Below are 8,520 nucleotides of genomic sequence, written 5' to 3'. Positions count from 1 at the left end.
CCATCAACCGTGAAGAGCTCAGTTCCCCAGGGTACTGTGCTTGCTTCAGTACTTTTTCTCATCCTCATATCGGACATAGACAAGGACTCAACCTATAGTACTGTATCATCCTTTGCAGATGACACTAGGATTTTTATGAAAGTAGGCAACATAGAGGACACGGCAACCTCCAATCAGATGTAAATCAAATCTTTCTATGGGCTACAGAAAATAATATGGTGTTTAACGAAGATAAGTTCCAGCTCATGCGCTATGGAAAAAATTAAAATATAAAAATGGAAACCACGTACAAAACTCAGCCTCTGGCACTGTGTGTCAAAACATAACAAAGAACGGAAAGGCAATGTAAAGGATCTGGGTGTACTGATGTCGGAAGACCTTAGATTTAAAGAACACAATAAAGTAGCCGTCACAACTGCAAGAAAAATGACAGGTTGGATAACAAGAATCTTTCACACTAGAGATGCTATACCGATGATGATACGTTTCAAAACGCTTGTGCTCTCTAGAGTGGAGTACTGCTGCACAATGACAGCCCCTTTCAAAGCTGGATAATTGCTGATCTGGAAAGCGTGCAGAGATCCTTTACTGCTAGAATTTAATCGGTAAAACATCTAAACTATTGGGACCGATTAAAGAGCCTAAACCTGTATTCTCTGGAGAGTAGGCGGGAGAGATTCATAATAATTTACACATGGAAAATAATTGAGGGGCTGGTCCCAAACCTGCACACAGAAATAACATCACATGAGACCAGAAGACATGGCAGGATGTGCAGAATACCCCCGTTGAAGAGCAGAGGTGCAACAGGTACTCTGAGAGAGAACTCTATCAACATCAGAGGCCCGAGACTGTTCAACACGCTTCAACTACACATTAGGGGCATAACTGGCCGGCCCCTCAGTGTTTTCAAGAGAGAACTTGACAAACATCTCCAAAGGATACCTGATCAACCAGGTTGTGACTCATACGTCAGGCTGCGAGCAGCCGCGTCCAACAGCCTGGTTGACCAGTCCAGAAACCAGGAGGCCTGGTTGAGGACCGGGCCACTGGGTCGCAGAGCCCCGGAATCACCTCAAGGTAACCCCTCTGTTTATATGTGGTAAGTGTGGATACCCCCCTAGTCCTAAGTGGTATGTGTGGGTACCCCTCTGGCACTGTGTGGTAACAGTGGGTACCCCTCTGGTACTGTTTGGTAGGTGTTTGTACCCCTCTGGTACTGTGCAACCCGTTCTCGCAAATTTAATAAGTCATTATTGACTTATTAAATATGTGCATAGGTGACATACTTAACATAATAGATACCCTTAAAAAGATTCATAGAAAACACCGACCTTACCTAACCTTGTTAGTATCTTAAGATAAGCATCTTATTGCTTCGTAATTACAATTATTACCTAACCTATAATAGGTATAGGTTAAGTAATAATTGTAATTACGAAGCAATAAGATGCTTATCTTAAGATACTAACAAGGTTAGGTAAGGTCGGTGTTTTCTATGAATCTTTTTAAGGGTATCTATTATGTTTAGTATATCACCTATGCACGTAGTTAATAAGTCAATATTGACTTTACGAATTTGCGAGAACGGGTTGACTGTGTGGCAAGTGTGGGTACCCCAGTCGGCCGAGCGGACAGCACGCTGGACTTGTGATCCTGTGGTCCCGGGTTCGATCCCGGGCGCCGGCAAGAAACAATGGTCAAAGTTTTTTTCGCCCTATGCCCCTGTTACCACTCAGTACCCCTCTGGTACTGAGTGGTAAGTGTGGGTACCCCTCTGGTACTGAGTGGTAAGTGTGGGTACCCCTCTGGTACTGTGTGGGTACCCCTCTGGTACTGAGTGGTAAGTGTGGGTACCCCTCTGGTACTGAGTGGTAAGTGTGGGTACCCCTCTGGTACTGAGTGGTAAGTGTGGGTACCCCTCTGGTACTGAGTGGTAAGTGTGGGTACCCCTCTGGTACTGAGTGGTAAGTGTGGGTACCCCTCTGGTACTGTGTGGTAAGTGTGGGTACCCCTCAGGTACTGAGTGGTAAGTGTGGGTACTCTCTGGTACTGAGTGGTAAGTGTGGGTACCCCTCTGGTACTGAGTGGTAAGCGTGGGTACCCCTCTGGTACCGAGTGGTGTGGGTACCCCTCTGGTACTGTGTGGTAAGTGTGGGTACCCCTCTGGTAAGTGTGGGTACCCCTCTGGTACTGAGTGGTAAGTGTGGGCACCCCTCTGGTACTGAGTGGTATGGTACCCCTCTGGTACTGAGTGGTAAGTGTGGGTACCCCTCTGGTACTGAGTGGTAAGTGTGGGCACCCCTCTGGTACTGAGTGGTATGGTACCCCTCTGGTACTGAGTGGTAAGTGTGGGCACCCCTCTGGTACTGAGTGGTATGGTACCCCTCTGGTACTGTGTGGTAAGTGTGGGCACCCCTCTGGTACTGAGTGGTAAGTGTGGGTACCCCTCTGGTACTGAGTGGTAAGTGTGGGCACCCCTCTGGTACTGAGTGGTATGGTACCCCTCTGGTACTGAGTGGTAAGTGTGGGCACCCCTCTGGTACTGAGTGGTATGGTACCCCTCTGGTACTGAGTGGTATGGTACCCCTCTGGTACTGAGTGGTAAGTGTGGGCACCCCTCTGGTACTGAGTGGTATGGTACCCCTCTGGTACTGAGTGGTAAGTGTGGGCACCCCTCTGGTACTGAGTGGTATGGTACACCTCTGGTACTGAGTGGTAAGTGTGGGCACCCCTCTGGTACTGAGTGGTATGGTACCCCTCTGGTACTGAGTGGTAAGTGTGGGCACCCCTCTGGTACTGAGTGGTATGGTACCCCTCTGGTACTGAGTGGTAAGTGTGGGCACCCCTCTGGTACTGAGTGGTATGGTACCCCTCTGGTACTGAGTGGTAAGTGTGGGCACCCCTCTGGTACTGAGTGGTATGGTACCCCTCTGGTACTGAGTGGTAAGTGTGGGCACCCCTCTGGTACTGAGTGGTATGGTACCCCTCTGGTACTGAGTGGTAAGTGTGGGCACCCCTCTGGTACTGAGTGGTATGGTACCCCTCTGGTACTGAGTGGTAAGTGTGGGCACCCCTCTGGTACTGAGTGGTATGGTACCCCTCTGGTACTGAGTGGTAAGTGTGGGCACCCCTCTGGTACTGAGTGGTATGGTACCCCTCTGGTACTGAGTGGTAAGTGTGGGCACCCCTCTGGTACTGAGTGGTATGGTACCCCTCTGGTACTGAGTGGTAAGTGTGGGCACCCCTCTGGTACTGAGTGGTATGGTACCCCTCTGGTACTGAGTGGTAAGTGTGGGCACCCCTCTGGTACTGAGTGGTATGGTACCCCTCTGGTACTGAGTGGTAAGTGTGGGCACCCCTCTGGTACTGAGTGGTATGGTACCCCTCTGGTACTGAGTGGTAAGTGTGGGCACCCCTCTGGTACTGAGTGGTATGGTACACCTCTGGTACTGAGTGGTAAGTGTGGGCACCCCTCTGGTACTGAGTGGTATGGTACACCTCTGGTACTGAGTGGTAAGTGTGGGCACCCCTCTGGTACTGAGTGGTATGGTACACCTCTGGTACTGAGTGGTAAGTGTGGGCACCCCTCTGGTACTGAGTGGTATGGTACACCTCTGGTACTGAGTGGTAAGTGTGGGCACCCCTCTGGTACTGAGTGGTATGGTACCCCTCTGGTACTGAGTGGTAAGTGTGGGCACCCCTCTGGTACTGAGTGGTATGGTACACCTCTGGTACTGAGTGGTAAGTGTGGGCACCCCTCTGGTACTGAGTGGTATGGTACACCTCTGGTACTGAGTGGTAAGTGTGGGCACCCCTCTGGTACTGAGTGGTATGGTACACCTCTGGTACTGAGTGGTAAGTGTGGGCACCCCTCTGGTACTGAGTGGTATGGTACACCTCTGGTACTGAGTGGTAAGTGTGGGCACCCCTCTGGTACTGAGTGGTATGGTACACCTCTGGTACTGAGTGGTAAGTGTGGGCACCCCTCTGGTACTGAGTGGTATGGTACACCTCTGGTACTGAGTGGTAAGTGTGGGCACCCCTCTGGTACTGAGTGGTATGGTACACCTCTGGTACTGAGTGGTAAGTGTGGGCACCCCTCTGGTACTGAGTGGTATGGTACCCCTCTGGTACTGAGTGGTAAGTGTGGGCACCCCTCTGGTACTGAGTGGTATGGTACCCCTCTGGTACTGAGTGGTAAGTGTGGGCACCCCTCTGGTACTGAGTGGTATGGTACACCTCTGGTACTGAGTGGTAAGTGTGGGCACCCCTCTGGTAATGTGTGGGTACAGGTTATTGTTACATTACGGTATTATTGTTTGGTTTTAGTTCAAGTTATAACAGCAGGTTGTTATCTTGGCTGTTTATTGATATTGATGGTGACTGACATTGGTGAGGCAATAACCGTCACTTGAGAAGTTTTACAACTGATTGTTAAGTCTGATCAACACAGGCTGGTTGTTGAGGCTGGTTACACCAGAATATTAGGGAGAGGTAATTTCTGGAAGTTGTTACGTGAGGCTAGTTAAGGCAGGTTACTGGTGCACGGAGTAATGAGGAAGTTGTTATACAGGGTGTTACAACAGGCTTCTGAGTTTTATTATTTCTGCAAGATATTACGTGCAGAAATAACTTTGATGTTAAATTGTGTACGTTGTTGCGTCAGGTTATTATGATGTGTTATTACTGGAGCTTATGAAGGCGAGGTATTATGTCAAACTTTAACAGAAGGTTATTACTTCTGGTTATTACTGCAGGTATTTGCTGCTATTATTTACAATTACCTGTATATAAATTACCTGGTAGAGAACTTTATTAATAAGGAAGAGCCATGGTCAGTGTGGGGTCACCCGCTGGGGTCACGACGGTCCTCAGGTCAGTGTGGGGTCACCCGCTGGGGTCACGACGGTCCTCAGGTCAGTGTGTGGGGTCACCCGCTTGGGTCACGACGGTCCTCAGGTCAGTGTGGGGGGTCACCCGCTGGGGTCACGATGGTCCTCAGGTCAGTGTGTGGGGTCACGATGTTCCTCAGGTCAGTGTGTGGGGTCACCCGCTGGGGTCACGGCGGTCCTCAGGTCAGAGTGTGGAGTCACCCGCTGGGGTCACGGTTGTCCTCAGGTAAGTATGTGGGGTCACGGCGGTCCTCAGGTCAGTGTGTGTGGGGTCACGCGCTGGGGTCACAGCGGTCCTCAGGTCAGTGTGTGGGGTCACCAGCTGGGGTCACGGCGGTCCTCAGGTCAGTGTGTGGGGTCACGGCGGTCCTCAGGTCAGTGTGTGGGGTCACCAGCTGGGGTCACGGCGGTCCTCAGGTCAGTGTGTGGGGTCACGGCGGTCCTCAGGTCAGTGTGTGGGGTCACCAGCTGGGGTCACGGCGGTCCTCAGGTCAGTGTGTGGGGTCACGGCGGTCCTCAGGTCAGTGTGTGGGGTCACGACGGTCCTCAGGTCAGTGTGTGGGGTCACGACGGTCCTCAGGTCAGTGTGTGGGGTCACGACGGTCCTCAGGTCAGTGTGTGGGGTCACGACGGTCCTCAGGTCAGTGTGTGGGGTCACGGCGGTCATCAGGTCAGTGTGTAGGGTCACGGCGGTCCTCAGGTCAGTGTGTGGGGTCAGCTGCTGGGGTCACGACGGTCTTCAATTCAGTGTGTGGGGTCACCTGCTGGGGTCACGATGGTCCTCAGGTCAGTGTGAAGGGTCACCTGCTGGGGTCACGGCGGTCCTCAGGTCAGTGTGTGTGGGGTCACCCACCCGCTGGGGTCACGACGGTCTTCAGGTCAGTTTGTGTGGGGTCACCCGCTGGGGTCACGACGGTCCTCAGGTCAGTGCGTGTGGGGTCACCCACCCGCTGGGGTTACGACGGTCCTCAGGTCAGTGTGTGTGGGGTCACTTACCCATTGGGGTCACGACGGTTCTCAGGTCAGTGTGTGAGGGGTCACCCACCCGCTGGGGTCACGACAGTCCTTAGGTCAGTGTGGGGTCACCCACTCGCTGGAGTCACGACGGTCCTATTATCAGTGTGTGTGGGGTCACCCACCCGCTGAGTAGTGTAAAATGTGACTAGAGCGACGCGCGCAATCTGCCCAGGTGGCACTCTTGAGTGCCAGCTGGGCAGGTGTGGCGCGTCGCTCTAGTCACAAAGGGTTTGGGGGGATTTTCCCGGAAGTTTGGCGCGTCTCGGACGCGTGTGAGCGTCCGGTGTTAGGGTATGTGGTCAGGAAAGATGGGAGGTCATGTTGTTGGGGATGTAGGAGAGTATGTGGGTTATTTGGTAGAGTAAGAAATACAAGGATAAGAGTGGAAAGAGTAGTTAAATATGTATGTGTGTTTGTCATAGACTTAATCCTGTGTGTAGATAATAGTTTTGATGATAGTAAGCTATGTAGAGGCTGAGTGTAGGAGAGAGGGGTCCCAACATAGTCTGTTATGTTGTTTGGGGTGGGGGGAGGGGTGAGGGAGGGAGGGAGGGATGGAAGGGTGAGGGGAGGTCCCTCTCGGCGTGAGACTGCTCAGGGGTCATTTGCGGTTTTGACAACCATTACCTTCCCCTACAGGAAGCCGTAAGTGAGAGAGGAGGGTAGGAAAGAGCAGAGTCCAGGAGGAGTGATGTGGTCCATTTGCCTTAATGGCTTTTCGATGTCTTAAGACAAGTCTTGGAGATGTTCACCCCAGCATGGCTCTACCTCCACTGCGATTCGTTAAGGAGGGGGCTAGGGTCTTACTTCCGCCAGCAGGGGGCTCACCTGTCATCGTCAATCACCCCCACCCCTCCCATACCATCAGGGGGCCCCCTCTCCATCCCCTCCATTACCTTCTAGAGTGGGGCACCCCTCTTCCCCTTACCTTCTAGAGTGGTACGGACCAGGATCACATACCGTCACATCGACCTGAGAAGTGTCACCACATGGCACATCACTTAGTAAACTCAGTCAAAGTCAGTAGGTCCGCGTTTACTAAAAGAGGGAAACATTTCACATCGTCACGGAGACGCGATCTCTACCTACAAATTGTTCTTGTTAACTGTGATCATTGAAATGTTTGCATGATTACTCAATCTCCATCATCTCTTCTTCCTACAGCCATTACTGTTGTGCAGAGCTTGTATCACACAACGGCGTTATCATAGCAAGACAATGTCACAGAATGTTCAAGACTCCTGAATGAATGAAACGGCAATCCGTCTCGTTAAGGTCTAACCTTCGCGGCGGTTTGAGACGTTGTGAGATGGACTAGGTAGTGGGATGGCCTTACCCTCTCCCCATCCACCCCCACCAAACCCCTACCCCCTCCCACCCCCTCCTCTCTCCATACCATCAACCATTGTTCTGTGCAAAGCCTTTAGTATTTTTTCTGATCATATGTATAACCTTGTATCGCATCGTGACCAACATGGTATCATCATTCTTTGCTCAAATAGCATTTTTTAAGAATATCCAGTCATAAGCAGGTCTTCAATCTTATTATTATAACAAATCATAATTTGTTGTAAACACAACTGCATGGGATATACATAGCAGTCAGTCAGTGGTTTCTCTCTCTATATATATATCTCTCTATATCTCTCTCTCTCTCTATCTCTCTCTCTCTCTATCTCTCTCTCTCTCTCTATCTCTCTCTCTCTCTATCTCTCTCTCTCTCTCTATCTCTCTCTCTCTCTCTATCTCTCTCTCTCTCTCTATCTCTCTATATCTCTCTATATCTCTCTCTCTCTATATCTCTCTCTCTATATATCTCTCTCTCTATATATCTCTCTCTCTCTCTATATATCTCTCTCTCTATATATCTCTCTCTCTATATATCTCTCTCTCTATATATATCTCTCTCTCTATATATCTCTCTATATATCTCTCTCTCTATATATCTCTCTCTATATATATCTCTCTCTATATATATCTCTCTCTATATATATCTCTCTCTATATATATCTCTCTATATATATCTCTCTATATCTCTTTCTATCTATATATATCTCTCTCTCTCTATATATATCTCTCTCTCTATATCTCTCTCTCTATATCTCTCTCTCTATATCTCTCTCTCTATATCTCTCTCTCTATATCTCTCTCTCTATATCTCTCTCTATATCTCTCTTTCTATATCTCTCTTTCTATATCTCTCTTTCTTTCTCTCTCTCTCTCCAGATCATTTAATAGTTGGGGGGGAAAGTAACATCATTTCCTTTCTCCTGCCGCCGCTGTTCACGTATCTTTTTTCATTTCACTTAGACTGACAGCGCACCAGAGGATGGACGACTAATGTCAATTTTCGAGCCCCCATCACTCTCACCCTTATAACCTTGTAAGGTAACACGACCAACATGATGACATCGTTCTTTGCTCAAATATCATTAATGTAACGTGATCAATATAGTAACTTCGTTCTTTGCCCAAATAACATTTTAAGAGTAACGAGCAACTTTCTGTCCGATGTCTGAATAATGAAATGTAAACCATGTTTAGCCATTACATCCAAACACAATAAAAGGTTACCACAAGCTTGTTTAGTTCTTGTATCACATAACGT

Source organism: Procambarus clarkii, chromosome 61, assembly GCF_040958095.1.
Source record: "Procambarus clarkii isolate CNS0578487 chromosome 61, FALCON_Pclarkii_2.0, whole genome shotgun sequence".
NCBI classification, from domain to species: domain Eukaryota; kingdom Metazoa; phylum Arthropoda; class Malacostraca; order Decapoda; family Cambaridae; genus Procambarus; species Procambarus clarkii.
This window is presented reverse-complemented; position numbering follows the sequence as displayed.